This window comes from Chrysemys picta, chromosome 1, assembly GCF_011386835.1.
Source record: "Chrysemys picta bellii isolate R12L10 chromosome 1, ASM1138683v2, whole genome shotgun sequence".
Classification (NCBI taxonomy): domain Eukaryota; kingdom Metazoa; phylum Chordata; order Testudines; family Emydidae; genus Chrysemys; species Chrysemys picta.
Window position 1 is genome coordinate 303,233,031 of NC_088791.1, and position 17,205 is coordinate 303,250,235.

At 45.8% G+C, this 17,205-nt stretch overlaps 1 protein-coding gene across 1 annotated transcript in view; it reads left to right on the forward strand.

Annotated features, from left to right (window-relative positions):
- The first annotated feature begins 608 nt into the window (after nt 1–608).
- Nucleotides 609–17,205, forward strand: part of SMAD9 (SMAD family member 9) — a 65,310-nt gene continuing 48,713 nt past the window's right edge. The window contains exon 1 of the mRNA XM_005286585.5: nt 609–749. The gene's annotated coding sequence lies outside the window, so the exon portion shown is untranslated. The remainder of the gene's footprint in view (nt 750–17,205) is intronic.

Consider the following 17,205-nt stretch of genomic DNA (forward strand, 5'->3'; position numbering starts at 1 on the left):
TTAATGTTGGATGCATTAGGAATAAACTCATTACAAATGTACCCTCAGCATTAAGGATTACCTTGGGTGGGAATGAGAGTCACAACGGAAATGCCATTGCTTGGGACAGGTGAGTGAGTAGGTGAAACCCTCTGCAGGGAACGATCCTGCTTTGGGCAGAGGGATGCAAGGGGGTGACCCACTGGTTATCCTCTACAGCTAACTTCCCAGCCTTTCCAACCGCCATGGATGCTGGGGGCTGAATCACACTAGCCATCTGGATTCTCCAGCCCCCTCCAAGCACCCAAGTTAAGTCCTAGCCCCTCTAGGAGGGTGAAACATACCAGTGAAGGGGGCTCTGGGAAGCTTTTTGTTTAGGGTTTGTACAGTGCCTAGCACGCTGGGGCCTGGGGCAGAGGTGCCTGTTTGTACAGCGCCTAGCACGCTGGGCTCCCCTCACTGAATGCCAAGCACCCGCTGGTGGGGAGCGGAGAAGGGGCCCCCTAGGGGGAGCAGGAGTCCGGCGCAGCCCTGGACCCCCCCGCGCGGCTGCGGTGGGCGTGGGCAGCGCCCAGGGGCGGCACCGAGGCAGACGCGCCCCCTGGCCGCGCTCCAGCTCGGCGCACTAAGACAGGCTCGGCGGCTCCAGCCTGACTGACGCCGGCCGGGACTGCTGCTGCTGCTGGCCCCTGCCGCAGCCCCGTCCCCGCCGCGGCAGCGAGTGGCTGTGCGAGCCGCAGAGAGACACGCGGGCGAGGCGCGAGCGGCAGGTAAGAGCCTCCTTTCCCCTCCCCACGCGAGCCGGAGACGCGGCGTGGAGCTTCCCCGCGGCCAGGGCTGCGGCCGGCCAGGGGTGGCCAAGGCTGCCTGCAAACCTCCCGCGGCTTTGCAAACTTCTCCCTTGGCAGGAGCCTGCGGCACGTGCACGCCCCGCACCTTGGGAGGAAGGTGCCGAGACTGGCACGTTTGCATGGCAGGAGAGATGGGGAGACTGGGGGGGGGACGGGACTGGACCTTTGTCAGTGTCCTGCTGTCCGTGAGCACAGGCGGGAACGCGCTCCCTGCCTGTCTGCCCGTCCCGAAACAGATCAGCTGCAGCAGGGTGTGTGCGCCTGGGGTGGAGGCTGCCGATTCTGCACAGGCATCGCTAGCTGGCCAGGCACTGATTCGGGGCACACTTTCCCGTGCTGACCCAGAAGAAAACGCCCCTCTATCTAGGGCTTTATAATTACAGTCCAGTGGAGGCAATGAAAGAAATGGCCTCTCCCATGGGGTGGTCGCGTGGATCTCTTCCATTTAATTGCTCTGTATTGTACTTACCTTGTAGGTATTTAAAAACAAAGTTAAGAATGTGCTTCTCAAGTGTTTTTAGGCTGCTACGCGGATTGTTTCCTTGTGCTAAAATACTTGATTTCCCCCCCCCCCTCTTTGCTGGCTGTTCCTATGCCAGATATTTGCAAGAGGGAGGGAGGGGGAAAACAGATACAGGAGACAAACTGACGCCAGTATTGTGATCGAAAGGAGGAGCACAAGGAAAAACACTTTTATGGATGGCTAAACGCTGACATGTCTTCCCACTATTATGATTTCTTTCCTTCTCATTTAGCGGAAAAAAACCCACATGGCACGTTTTGAAACACTTTTCCCCGTCACATTTCATTTTGTAGTCTAGAAATCTTGCTACTGGAAATACCTGCCAATGAGACATCAGTATTTGTCAAATTTTGTTAACACATTTGTGTAACTAGCATATCAATCTGAATCAGATCAGTGTCTTTTGGACAAGCAATTACTGCCATTGAGCAGGATTTCCAAAACCATAATCTCAGCTATGGGAAGTCGCCTGATTATTTTTTTTTTAAAGCAAGCCTGGACAGCTGTAAATGGAGGAAATTCATAGTTGGTTCAATTTCTAAATTGTTATATAATATAGTGGGTGACTTCCAGATATTTGTACTTTCAGTCTAAATGTATATGAACTGTTACCAATGGTACTTGCTTTAAAGGATTCTCATTAATGTGAATGAAAATGAAGAATACATGTATAATTAAATGTTTACTCCAGTGGTTCTCAAACTTTTGTACTGGTGACCCCTTTCACATAGCAAGCCTCTGAGTGTGACCCCCCTTATAAATTAAAAACAGTTTTTTTTATATATTTAACACCATTATAAATGCTGGAGGCAAAGTGGAGTTTGGGGTGGAGGCTGACAGCTTGAGACACCCCTATGTAATAACCTCACAACCCCCTGAGGGATCCTGACCCCCAGTTTGAGAACCCCTGGTTTAGTCTAAATAGATATAAGGAAAAAATAAATTATTGACAAAAAATAGGCAACCTCTTAATGAATGAGTTTTCCCTTAAACTTTTAGAAGTAGGAAATAAGGTACAAGTTCTTGGACTGTATTCAGGTTTGGGGTTGTGCAGGAAGGACAGTGCAGATAAGACAAAGATTCAGTACTTTATAAATGAGATGCACATAAGAACATGCTTATAAATGTTAGGAGCACGTTATCTTCTAATCTTCTGTGGTGTAATCTAAAGGAAGTACTGTAAAATTTGTCTGTGAGCACAATGAATCCTCATAGCAACAGCTTGGATAACTGTCATCTCTCAAAGTTCATCCTTTTTATTCAGCCAGACGACTCCCTTCTTTTAGATTTGATAGGTACCAATGCCATTGCTGATCTGCACTAACATTTGTTGGCTGGTTTCAGAATAGCAGCCGTGTTAGTCTGTATCCTGTAAAAAGAACAGGAGTACTTGTGGCACCTTAGAGACTAACAAATTTATTTGGGCATAAGCTTTCGATGAAGTGGGCTGTAGTCCACAAAAGCTTATGCTCAAATAAATTTGTTAGTCTCTTAAGGTGCCACAAGTACTCCTGTTCTTTTTATTTGTTGACTGGTTTGTGTTTGTTTCCTATTTGCTTTTAAAACAGGGAAGTAATTTTTACGACATTTCCTTTGTTATACCAGTTCAAATAAGTATATATCAGCAAAGTTTTTGGTAAATGAAATTTGTTGAGAAATATATATAGCTATATGTTTACTGAGGTCTACAGTGGTTTCAGTTTCTCATCTCTGTCTGGCTTTTCTAGGAGAGGGAGAGGTAAATGTTTTCTTCTTCACTTTATTCCTGACATTTAGAAACACCAGCAGTTTTGCAAAAATGACTAAAATATGGATCAAGTGTATTTTATTACCACTCACTGTGGTAATTAAGGTTGTAAAATTATTAAAGGTACCCAGAGTCTGGGATAGATGCTTTTGTTTATGTATAAACTGAAATAAAATACAATGTTGTACATCCTCAGTGCCTTACAACACTCATTTTCACAATCCTCTTGTGTGATAGGTAAGTATCTTATTTTAACACCTTTGTCCAAATCCAAGAGACACATACATATATGCCCAAAACATATGTTGAGGATAGAAATATGTTTAGAAGAATCAAATATCACGAAGGTCTGGATGCTGCTCCCATTGGAAATCAGTGGTAGCACTCGCATTGACTTCAGTGGCAACATAATTGGGCCTAAACCCCTGGAATCAGACTACATACATTCACAATAAAAGATGTCACAAAACATTGGACAGTTAATTCCCCCTCCCCCCTTCTTTTCTTTACAAACTTTCTTCATCTTAACTATCTGCTGTTATCAGTCAGGGAGATAGTGTGTCCCACAATCCTCTCTCTTGAATACTAAACTGTTGTAATTCTAGTGGCCAGGCTAATCCATCTTGATAAAGTTTTATTTTCCCCTTGTTTAATTCTGAGGAGGATAGCTGTTAATTATTAGTGACCTCTAACCAGAGCACTAAGTAGAGTATTACTACTCGTGACAGTAGCTAGCAGCAAATCCAGGATCAGCTGGACTGTGCCTTCTGATTTAAATGACATTAAGAGACTAAAGCTGGCCAAAAGGAAGAAAATGTGCTTTGGAGTAATTTGTCCATTGCAAATAATATAATGTAACAATTACTAATGAGCGTTTGTATAGATTCTGTTTGCTCCAACTATTCTTTGGAAATAAGTGCAGAGGGGGGAAGAAAGCATGGGAAATATTTTAAATTAAAACAATATAGCAAAAAAACCATGTATGCAATTGGTGGTTGTTCCTGACTGTCTGATTTCCTGCTGGCGGTTGGTATAAACAATAATATGAATGTTTATTTGTACATTAGCAGCACAAAATAATAAGTAAATGACAACGAGAGCTTTATGCTGGTTTAGTACTGTCTGAGAGCATTTGGCATAAGAAAAAACTAGAAACAGAATTCAGTTTCATAAAATGACCATTCAAAAAAAAAAACCTAACTCATTTTCATTGGCATTTTTTTTGCATCATGTTCAAATAATAAGATTAATATTTATGAAAAGGTGTTTATAATAAAGAATCTGGGACTGCTCCTGAGAATGCAGTGCAAAATCTATTGTTTATTTTTAGTTAACTGAAAATCTTGCAACCTCTACTCAAGAGAGCAATACTAAAGAGTTGCAGGATTGGAACCAAGACTACTAAGATCCTTTCTAGTAAATACATTTGAATTAGAATTAAGCTAATTAACCAGACTTGTGTTGCAGATGCATGTGGCTTTAGACAGATGTGGTTTTCACCATTAAAGGTTTCTGCAAGAATTGTTGCAACACCTTATACAAACCAGATATAGACTGTTTCTTTAAGTTCAGAATCAGGATTGCGGCAAAGAGGTGTAACTCTTCCAGGCAGATATATTTTGGGGACTCCTGTGCACCTCAGTAGGCGCACAGATGTAGAAATTTTTTTTGGCTTTTTCTTTCCAACCTAATTTCAAATGCAACACATCTTCACAGAGCTAATCCCCATCATTCTGGTGGTTGACTTTAAGGTTGGGATTGCAAAATTCACCCTATACTGCCCTGCTCCCCCCGCCCCCATTGATTAGGAACACCTTTGTGTATCCTCACTGTTCTCAGAGCAGGAATGCAATTTCTGTATCTTTTCCCACTTTCTCTGTCATTGTCAATAACATCACTATCCTCCCCTCATCCGAACTCTTGGCGACAACTTTGACTTCGCTCTCTTTCCTCAGATCCTCAGCTAAATCTTGTCTCTTTTTTTTTTTCTTTCTTTACCGTACTTTCCAAATTCCTCCCTTCCTTTCTTTCACTGCTGCCACAGCATTAGTCCATGCTGCGGCAACTTTCCATCTTTGATACTGCAGCCTCAAGCTCTCCAGCATCCTCATGTCTGCTCCCCATCAGAAACACCACTGCCAAAATCCTGTTCCTTTTCCGCTATGCTTCAGTCATGTCTCCACACAAGTATGCCCTCTGGAATCTCTATACACCAGCTTTCCTTCTTTCTTTCACACTAAATTTAAGCTTCGTACTTTCAGATCTCATATGGGAGCTGTGGTCCATTTAAAAACAAATCAGGATGTTTGTTCAGTTTTAGGCCTCCTTCCCCCCCCCCATTCCCAGGTTTCACTGGCAGCAGGAGTAGGTCTATCACCATTAGCTGGTACTCTGTTGTTTGTTCTCTATTGCATTGTACTTGCTTATGCTTCTATTCTGTAAGCAATGAGAGGCGTGGAGCGTGATTTGGTTTACGCTTCTGCAGTGGAGTGTTTGATAACTGTACTGTAGTGTGTAAATAATACTTTTAAATGCAAATGATTGTGCTAGGAAGTCACCAAAATTCAATAAAGTTGAATTGTTTTGGGGGTTTGTTCTTTATTTTTTTTTGTTTTGTTTTGTTTTTTTGCATTTAATTTTCTAGATTGTTTAACTTAACTGTGAAATCCTTAAAATGGTATAAAGCTGCCTGAAATAGAAAATAAGACATTGGCCGACACTTTCACACTTCAGGTGCTTAAATGTAAGCACCTAATGCCACATGTTGTCTCTTATAAAAACACCCTGATTTTTAGAGGGAATGAACTCCAATTGAAGTCATTAGGAAGCGCAGGTGTGCCACTGATGGGGACTATATACGTACCTGGATGGATGGGTGCCCAGCTGTGTTGGTCCTTAGCCATGTTATAATGAAATACTCAAATCCCATATAAAGCCTGAGCTTATCCAGCTGTGTTATGCAGGAGCTAAGTGGAAAATGCCCAGTCCACCTTCAGCAGCCTCTGAGCTGCTGTTACTTGGTCTCTTCGGTGATGGAGTCCTTGCCATTGGTCCTGTTTTACAGAGGCAAATAACTCCACTGCCCACCTGCGCTCAACACTCCTCCTTGTTACTGGCATATTTGGATCTAATTCCCCACCAGGCAGAGATTGTGGATGCCCCAAAGGGTATCATGGGGTTCGATGCTATAGAGCACTCATTAGTGCAGAGTACTGTGGCTGCTCAAGCAGGCAAGCTTGTATGATAGTCTTATTACATTATCATTTTCCATAGTAATACACAATGAACGCCATTTAGGAAAAACCTATTTAAATATGATATGACTTGAGCAACGCTAATGTGATTCAGTGGAAAACTGCTAATATGGGAAGTTGAAATCTCTTCTGTACATAAAAATATATATATAAAAAAACTGAAAAGAAGAAAAAAATCTTTGCATCCTTATACCCACTTTAAACTTTGTGTGCTTAGGAGAAAATGGAGGATGATGGAATTACAGCTACTTTATTTGTACTTGCTGTCGATCAGATTGGAATCACTTCTGAAAGTTCTCTCTTCTGGAATTTAGAAACCTCATCTGTATTTTGTTTTGCATTCAGCTACACCAAACCATGTCTTTGTAAAACACATCACACTGTGTTAACATAATGCTGAACAGATGCTGAAGGGTTTCAAACACCTTTGGTTTCCCCTGATTTCAGGGAAAATTGAAGGCTCTCAGCACCTTGTAGAACCTCACCGAATTGGGCCCAAAATCTCTTCTGTAATAAGGTGGAAAATTTTACACTTATGAAGATATAACATTTGCTTCATCTAGTACCTTTGTTTTAATTGCACAGTATAGATCAAATAGTACATTGTGTTCTAGGGACCTGAGATACTAAATTTTCCACCTAAAATATCCTCCAAATGAAAAGTCCACATTAAGTACAGGATAGATAACAGCTCTTTACATATATCTCCATTACAATATGTTGAACATCTAATTCCGAGCTATTCCTTTTCCTAAAATGGTTGTGTGGGAAAATCTCCAGGAAACCTGCGACTGATCACAAGGATTACAAGATCTGATTAGTATGGAAATACACTAGCTCAGCTCTGACACTGAAATACTTCTGCAGTCCCCTTCTTCCTGTAAGTGTTTGTCCTGATGGCATTTCGATGTGCACCTCGTTTGAGAAGGGCCAACATTTATTTTAAAAACCATTAACTCTATTTTTCTAATTTTTTCAACCATTTCATTTTTAGAAACAATGTTGGACATTGCTACAACTTAGATGGGAATGCTTGGTATGCAAGGAATTCGGGACTCTGCCTGCCTGTAAAATGGGGATAATATTTCCTTTTTCCCAGTCTTTGTCTGTCTTGTTTATTTAGGTTGTAAACTCTTTGGGGAAGGGACTTTCTCTTATTGTGTGTATCTGTAGTGCCATTCACCAAGGGGTCCTGCTATCATCTGGGGAGTCTAGACACTAATAAATAATAGCAATAATTGGTTAAGCCTCCTCTTTCATTGGTCTCGGGAGGCCACTCCCAACAGTCCTTAATCAAACAAAACTTCCCATTGGCTTCAAATGGAAGTTTTGCCTCAGCAAGGACTGCATGATTGGGCCCTTGTTCTTTATTCTGGTGAAGGTCTAGATCATTGATTGAAATCAATATCTGAGGTTCAGCTGGAGAATTAAGCCCCAGCTATGCATCAAGGGCCCGGTCTGCCCTAGAAAACTAGATCAGTTTATGTCAGTCGGGTGTGAAAAATCCAGACCCTTGAGTGGTGTCGTTAAGCTGACCTAAGTCCCCGTGTAGGGGACAACGCTAGGATAATGGAAGAATTCTTCCATCCACCAAGCTACTGCTGCTGGAGGAGGTGGCTTAACTACAGCAACCAGCGAACCCCTTCTGTCGGCGTAGGTAGTGTCTACTTTGAAGTGTGACAGTGGCGCTGCTGTAGCGCTTCAGTGTATACACTACCTATGCTAATGGGAGAGGTCCTCCTGTCACTGTAGTTAATCCACCTCCCCGAGAGGCAGTAGCTAGGTCAATGGGAGAATCTTTCCATCAACCTCATGTTGTTTACAGGAGGGTTAAATTGGCATAGCTATCTCTCCTAGAGGCGTGGATTTTTCACACATCTGAGAGACATAGCTATGCCAATGTAAGTTTTCTTGTAGACCAGCCCTTGGTGAAGCCAAGCTGGCTCATTATGTATAGACATGGACACCAGTTTCCCTAGGAAGGTAATACTTTAATACCCAGAAGGCCAGTACAATCAAAGGGAGATAATTCTGAGTAATTGTGCTACTTATATATCTACTAGGCTGGGACCTGGTGGAATAGGGTGGGCCTGGGTTTCCCTGACCCTGGCCCCGTATGAGGGGCTGGATGTGCACTAACCTTTAAGCCAGAAGGCTGAAGTCATAGACTGTTGCTGTTTGCCCCAGTCAGGAGGCTGAGGGCCATTGACTGTTTAAGTGCTTAGCCCCGCCCAGAGAGCCAGCCCCATAGACTATTGTTGTATGCAGAACCCTCCTGCTGGAGACTTGAACTGCTATTCAGCCGACTTATTCAAACTTGGATATGGCATTTACCTTCCCAAAATCTAGAAACCTAAGGGTCCTGTCAGGTTTCAGGATGAGGACTATGGGGCTGTTGCTTTGGGACCTTTCAACCGCCCCCAGGTCCAACGTGGCCTGTACCTCCTTTTCCACTATCTCCCATGTTCGTTGCAGCAGGGGCCGAGTGGTCTCTCCGACAATCTTCCCTGCCGTCGTCAATCTCCTGTGCTGCGCAAAGGTGGTCTATCCTGGTCAGGCTATGAAGGTTTTGGGGAACACCTTTAGTAGACTCCTGACCTGCCTTTATTGGTCTTGGGTCAGGTTGTTCCCAATTTGTGGCTCTCCGGAGTCCGTCGGGATGGGGGTCCTAAGTCTTGCTTTGGGACATATGGGGCAATCCAGCAGCCCCTCTCGAATCTGCCATGGGTATAGGAGATTTATATCGTAGACTTGCTGTTTCTTTTTCCTGTCTGGTTGCCAGATCTCATAGGTGACCAGCCCCACCTGGCAGATGACCTCACAGGGCCCTTGCTACCAGTTTTGATTCATCTGAGGGGAGCAGGAGGACGACCCTCTCACCGGGCTCGAAGGTTCTCTCCTGGGCTCCCTTGTTATAGGTCTGCTGTTTAGCCTTCTGCGCGCTGTGGAGATATTTATCTCACTAAGACCCCTACTCTCACCAGCTGCTCTCATGGCTGCAAGTCATTGCAGGAAGCCCTGTGATGGGGACGGTACCTGTTCCCAGCTCTCCCACATCGGTGGCCCCTAGGCATACAACAGCTCAAAGGGGGGGGAACTGCATTGATGATTGTGGGACCCTCCCGGATGGCCAGTAGTAGAGGTGGGATGAATTGGTCCCAATGTTGGAGGACTTTTGGGGGAAACTTCTGCAACATACGTAGGGCCCTACCAAATTCATGGTCCATTTTTGTAAATTTCATGGTCATAGAATTTTAAAAATCTTGAATTAAATGGTTTCAAATATTTAAATCTTAAATTTCATGGTGTTGTAACAAAGGATGAATATGTATTTAAAAACAGCAAAATATAAACATGTAAAGTTTAGTGAGCATTTCTCAAACTGAGTGTCTCGACCCAAGAGGGGGTTGCAGTATTGTCACCCTCGCTTTTGCGCTGCCTTCTGAGCTGGGCAGCCGGAGAACAGCTGTCCGGCCGCCCAGCTCTGAAGGCAGTGCAGAAGTAAGGGTGACAATACTGCAACCCCTCTACAATAGTTTTGCAGTCCCTTTTGGGTCAGGATCCTCAGTTTGAGAAACACTCTTTTGTATACTTTTCCCCTATAGTATAGATAAAAGTACACAAAAGACCAGATTTCATGGTCTGTGACGTATTTTTCACAGCCATGAATTTGGTAGTGCCCTACTCGTGGCCAAGTGTCCCCTGGTGTGGACGTCATGGTCAAGTTGCAGAATGGCTTGTTGATGGCACCGGGGCACCACCAACTGATTCCGGGTTTCTTGCATCTGGGGGTTGCGGTCAATGTGGTATAGGCGTCACCTGTTATCTCGAATTGGGGGTACTGTGCTGCCCAGCAGGGTTCCGTGACTCTCCCATTGATGCTGACTGCTCATAGGTTCGACTAAGTATGAGGGTCTTCCTGATCTTGGCCAAAACCTGCCCCCAAATTTGACAACTTGGGGAGGGATAGCTCAGTGGTTTGAGCGTTGGCCTGCTAAACCCAGGGTTGTGAGTCCAATCCTTGAGGGGGCCACTTAGGGATCTGGGGCAAAATCAGTACTTGGTCCTGCTAGTGAAGGCAGGTGGCTGGACTCGGTGACCTTTCGGGGTCCTTTCCAGTTCTATGAGATAGGTATATCTCCATATATTATAACTCTTCATCACAGGGTTGCACGGGGTGTTCCCCTTGTCAGCAGGGTCAAGCTCACTATCTTGACATTCCCGGACACTCAGGTCGGGTCACTGGGCATCTCCCTTCAAGGAGGTCTCCCTCAAACGCCAATTCTTGATGATTGGACTTGGGATTTGCGGTGCATGGGACCTCCATGATTCACCCCCAGTCGCAGCCAAGGATGACTGGATATGCCAGCTTCAAGGCCAGAGCCTGTCATGGTCCTAGTTTCACTGTTTACCATCCTGGTGACTTGAGCAGTGGGATAGGGCTTCACATCCCTGTGAATGCACTGGAGGCAGATGATCCCTTCTTGTGGGCCTGGGGGTCCTAATGAGGTCTTGGCGGATGAGGGTCTACCCAGACCCCAAGTCTGAGTGCGGAGACCTGCACCCCTCCAACCTCCACCGGGATCATCAGCTTGCCGGAGGGTTGTTTATGGACTCTAGCTTCCCCGGTCAAGACCTGTCCGAAGATACAGCCCATTATTGGATGTTCCCGGCGGAGGTGGCCGAAATGGCCACAGGTGAAACATGGGCCAATTTCAGGGCACCTGGGCCTGTCCTCGGGTTTTGTCGAGCAGGTCTGCTCGCCTGGGGTTTGGGATTTCCTCACTAGGTCCGAGGGCATGGTGGTTCACCTAGATGCTCTAGGTGATCATTGGGGGTTGGCGAAGTCTCGTCTGTTGCAGCATTTTGGGCCGGGGCTGGGGCTGTTCACTGGCTTTGGGTCCTCTCTTCTCTTGATAGCGAAGTCATTAGGGTGGAGGCACAAGCTCTGGGGTTGACAGGGATCTCACGGCCAAAAAATTCTTCATGAGTGTGACTGCCTCATTCAGGGTCGCTGGCCGGTGGCAAAGGATCCATATGCTTCCTTGTGGTGGGAGGATGTGCACAAATTGTTCCAGCACCACCTGTCGGGGACCTTGGCCCTGGTATGCCAGTCAGGCCTTGTCTACGCTAAAGGGAAAAGTCAATCTAAGCTATGCAATTTGAGTTACGTGAATAGCGTAACTCAACTCGATGTAGCTTAGATCTACTTATCACGGGGTCCACACTACGCGACGTTGATGGGAGACGCTTTCCCGTCGACTCCCCTTACTCTTCTCGATCAGGTGGAGTACAGGAGTCAATGGGAGAGCGATTGGCGGTCGATTTAGCGGATCTTCATTAGACCCGCAAAATCGATGGCTGATGCGTCGATCGTCACAGCGTTGATCTTCCTGTAAGTGTAGACAAGCCCTCAGATTGTAACCACCACCAACGTGCATCCGTGAGCTGCTGTGCAACCATCCTCAGCCTGGCCCCGGGTGGGTACGTCTTTCTGCACAGTCGTCACTGATACGTCTTGGGTGTGATGTCGAGGGCATCACTTTTCAGGCACCCATAGTCTTGGGCGTCAGCCACTAGGAGTCCGTGGTACACAGCTTAGGCTGGGCCCCATTAGATATGGAGCCAAAAGGGTGGCCCACTGCTCAGGGGACCAGTTGGCTTCTGAAGTGGCCCACTCAAACATGACAAGAAAGGCCTCCAGATTGTTGTTGGGGCCCATCTTAGCCAGGCATACAGGCACTGCGGGGCCAGTCTGAGTCGCTTCTCCACCAGGGTTAGGGGCAAGAGGTGTCGGTAGTAGGGTAGTGAGCTGCTGCAGGCATTGCTGCTCCTCCTGGTGCTGGGCCCCCAACTCTGTTGTTGGTGCTGACTGCCCAGATGTTGAAGGAGCCGCTGCTGGCTTTCCACGAGTCCATCACAGTGGGGTCTCTTTCTGTCCCCCTTCTGTGGGGTGGTCTCTGGTTAGCCCTTGGCTCAACCCCTTGACTCAGGGGTGGGATGATGCCTGAGTTCTTCACCACCTTGTTCTTCCCTCTCGGGGTCAAGGGCACTGCCTTCTGGTGGTATCGGGAAGTCCGCACGCCTACCGGATGTACGTCAGGTGGTCTGACCTGCGACCATGCAAGTTGGCCGAATAGCAGTTCAGGTCTCCAGAAGGAGGGTTCAGCACACCCCAATGAGCCAGTAGTCCTGTTCTCCTGGCCTGGGTGAACAGTAGTCTATGGGTCTAGCCCATGCCTAGAGGGCTAAGTACTTAAACAGTCTATGGCCCTCAGCCTCCTGACGGGGGCAAACAGCAACAGTCTGACTTCAGCCTTCTGGCCTAAAGCTTAGTGTGTGTCCAGGACCGCATACCAGACTGGGGACAGAGGCTAAGGGGACCTGCTCCACCAGGTCCCAGCCCCGGGCCCTAGGAGGAGTGGGCGATCCTGCCACAGGGAAACATGCCGTTGCTGCCTCACATCCCGGCAGTGCAACTGGACCAACCTCTTGTTTCTCGGGGTTACTTCCTACTGGTTCTGGCTGGTGCTGCTCTGTCGCTGCTGAGCTCTGGCTCTCAGATTTACAGTCAGGCGACCCTTACTCCGGTGTCTTCTCAGGGTCTTTTGTCTCCTGGGGCAGTGGGTAGACCTTCTTCCCCACGACTTTCTTCCTGGATTCTGCTGAGGGCTCAGCTCTCTGGGAGGGACCGTCTGCCTCCTTCTCCAGTCTGGCCCCAACTGAGCTTCAGAGCCTTACTCTTATACTTCCTGTCCTGCCTGTGCACTTCCTGCAAGAGGGGCGGGGCAGAGTTAGCTACTCCCACCATGGGGAGTTAACCCCATCCGTAGTGAAGGGAGGCCACTCTGCCTCACTATGGGTCCATAGTGATTTTCTTGCTTTGCTCCTCCCATCACAGCAGTAAACTGTAAGATCAGAGCAATATCCATCTCAGATGAAGACAATTGATACTTACTTTGGGCCTGATCCTGGAAGCTCTGTATCTGAAGCTACTATTGATTACAGTGGGGTTTGGAAGGGCTGCAGGTTGGGCCCTGTTTCTGTGAATCAGCAGTAAGTGGATGGAAAGACTTTAAAGAATGACAGGATTCGGCAGAATGCCATGTAAAGAAATCTGAAAGGCCCAGAATTCCTCTCGAGTCTTTGTGCAGAGAGAGGCGATTTGACCCCAGTGGACATAACAGAGGGTTGAGTCCGGAAGCCCCCATGGGTGCTGTGAGTCCTACACAGATGTCGGGAATCTATTGGAGGCACAGAGATGTCTTCATGAATGCTGAGTGCTTCCATACTGGCTCAAGGGCTCTTTGCTGCCCCAGCCTGAAGCTGCCCTGAGACTCTCACCCCCTTTAAGGTTCCATGGTGAAAGGAGCTGTGTAAGACAGTTAATTTAGCCTTATTATCTATCTTGTGGATTCTTTGCTAGATTGGGAGAACCTGCTGCCTCCTCCTCACTCACAGATGCCAGCCCCTAAAAGGTATGTTTATGTTGAAATAAAACCCCGCAACACTATTGTATTGTTCAGGCCCAGGCTGGAGCCCAGGCTCTGAGACCCACCCCCTTCGTGCATTTTCAGAGCTTGCACTCCAGCCCGACCCCAAACATCTCCATTGCAGTTTTTAGCCCCATACCCCACGAGCCCGAGTCAGCTGACTTGGGCCAGCCGCAGCCATGCTGCGGGTCTTTTATTGCAGTATAGACATACCTAAGAAGGCCCTGCAGGGTCCGAGCTAAGAGGTCTGGTGCTGTAGAAGCAGCTGATTCTCTTTCCATCGGGCATGGGGAGTCACTAGCAGTACCATACAGCTGAAGTAGTTTGAGAATCATGGGTAAGAGGTCCAGGACTGATTGCAGTGCTCAGGGAGAAAGGAGTGAAGATCTCTCTCATTACACTACATGTCATTCAAAGGTGAGTGAGTGAGAGAATTCTTTAAGAGTAAAATTTCTGGGGTAAAATCCTGACCGTATTGAATTCAGTAGCAAAACCCGCATTGCTTTCAGTAGGGCAAGGATTTCACCCCAGGTGGTTTGCTAGTATTTGCATGTGACAAAAAGACAAGGTTTAGAATTACCATTATCAAAAATCCTTCTCTCAAGTCACAGTTAGTATAAACAAGTTAAAGCTAGATTAAAGGGTATACGTGTTCAGACACGTTCGGCAGGGTTTAGAAACTGTAAATGACAAAGGAGGGTGGGGCCTAGTGTTCACCTGTGTAGATAGTCTGAAATCGAAATTCACAGGCTTCAAAATACAGGCCACTTAAAAATAAACTCTGTATATGGGTCATTGAATTCCCTTCAGTTGCAGGCCTCCTTTCATCTTCATGCTTAATCTGCAGCTGCAATAAGATTCTTCCATCTTACCTCATTTTTTCCTTCCCTTCAGCTTTTTTCCTCCTGTCCTGTCTGCTTGCCTGGTTTCCCTTTCTTCCCTTTCAAAATGGTTTCTCTGTGTTCCTCACCCCCTCAACTTTAGTTCCATGCCTCTCAACTGTACCTTGTTATGGGAGTTAGTGTAGCCTAGTGGATACAGCACTGGACTTATACTCAGGGACCTGGATTCTGTTCCCAGTTCTGCCACTGATCTCAGTTCACCTCTCTGCCTCAATTTTCATCTGTACAATAGAGCTAGAGCTAATGATACTGATGTCCTGCTTTCTTTGAGACCTACTGATGAAAAACATTATATAAGAGCTAGTTTTGATAAAGCATTGTACTCATTTTAGACCCAAATGTATATGACTTTACCACACTTTCATATTTTAAAAATTGTTTTTCTGTCCTTTGCTGCTGTGTGAAAGACCTGCACAAAGAAATGACTGCAATGAAACCGAATATACACAAAGTGATGTCAAAGGCACACATTTAGAAAAACCTCTGTGGGGAAAAACTCTTTCCCTGTGATCTCTTTTAGTTACAGTAATCTGAGGTGTTAGCTGTAACAGTAATATATAAGAAATGTAGATAGTATCGCTTTAAACACACAGTCCTTTATGCTGGAGATATTTTCTCTGCAGATGGTTTCTTTTCCATTTGATTCTTGTAGCGGTTTAGATGCTGTCCTATAGATTCACCCTTTCCCAGTGTCTAGCAATATGTGATCCCAAAGCACTGCACAGTGTATGTCTAGACAGCCCTCTGAGAATATCTACTCTGTGCACATATTTAGCTGTTTCAGTGACACCGAGACTGATGACAGCAGTCTTTTTCTGGTACCCAGGCTGCTTGTGAGTCAGTCGGTTGGGTGTACAGTGAGAGCAAGACAATCTAACACTGTGTCCTGGATGGATGTGTAGTAGGGTGCAGTTCTTACTGTAGATATGTATGTACACAGCATTGAGCAAACCTGGCTTCTGCTCTCTACACAGGAGCTTGTAGCCATGTCCTGTTTCCTTTAACACCAGTGGAACTTTTCCCATTGACTTCAACAAGAGCAGGATTATACCTGTTGGGTGAAATCCACCCCTGTGTAGAAGATCAGCACAAGGTCTATGCACCGCTAAAGTCCTCAAAATTGGATTTAAATGGGTCATAAGTGATGCATAAGCCTTGTGCTAGTCCTCTGTCCAGGAATAAGTTCCATTGGCTGCACCATTTTTTCGGTGGGTGCTACTTGAATTGTCTGAGACTCCCAAGATCCGTTCCTGAATGCAGGGCTCTACCATGCCAGGGATGTGTGCTCCTACTGGACAAACTGATGCAGCTTCCATTAACTTACTAGATGTCTTTTCACTGACTTCATTGGGAGTTGGATCAGGTCACAAAACAGCAAGCGTATGATGGCTCTGTGTCCTCTGCAGTCCTCTCCTCTTAGTGTCAGGCTCCCTAGCAGCATGGCTTCAATAGAGCCGCACTGCCAGGGTATTCTGTAGCCTGCAGCAGCCCTTGGATCCCTCTTAAAGGGTCTTCCTATCACAGAAGGAGTCAGTGGAAGAGTAAGATGGCTTCATGCTGTCTTACCCTTCCATCCTGAGCTCTGTGGAAAGTGAGGTATGCTAGGGAAGTAACTATTGACTGAATGATGCAAGGCATTCACACGAATGTTGCATGTGCTATCACCACAAAGCTTGAAATTCAGAAACAGTGAGACCAGAACTGGTGGTAACACCGGATCTCAAATGGCAAAGCTCATGACTTTGTAAAACTGTAGAGTTTGATCATCAGAGTTGAGACACGCTTTTCCCATGGACTCAAATCATTCGCATAGGAAAACATGTCAGACCATCAATGCTGGAAACACGTCAGACTCAAGCATTGCTTAAAGCATTTTAGAACTTTAACCGGGCAGTGCTGCAGGCACCCACTACCAGGATAAGTTGCTCGATACGAGATGCTTATGTCTGAAACAAATGTGGTCCTAAAAGATTGTTTAAATTAAATTAAGTTGTGAATTACCATATTTCTGTCTTTACTGCACTATAGCAGAGAGGCTGCCTAAGTATTTCCTAATGGAACATTTAGGCACAGGAACAAATGGTTTCGTCTGCTGAGCAGCCTGCAGTATTCTGTAATCTAATAGCACTGAAGTAGGATATTCTGATGTTAATGTTAGTCAATAGCAGTATAGGGTATGTATATCTAAAAGCAGCATTTAATACTATTTATACTTTATATGATCTTTTAGATTTTTTTTAAAATTCTTGTTTTAAGAGAGAAATGAAGGAGCATGAAAGGAAATTGTGCAATATAGCCTTATCTTAGACTTCATCACATGGTCTGCAGAGCACTGCTTTTGCTTTTATACATGTACCCTTGGCTTCTCTCCCACTAACAACAATAGTGTTCAGACTCATGCTGAGGTCACTGTTGAATTATTTAATTTGACTGGAAGAGATTAATGTGTTTATTTA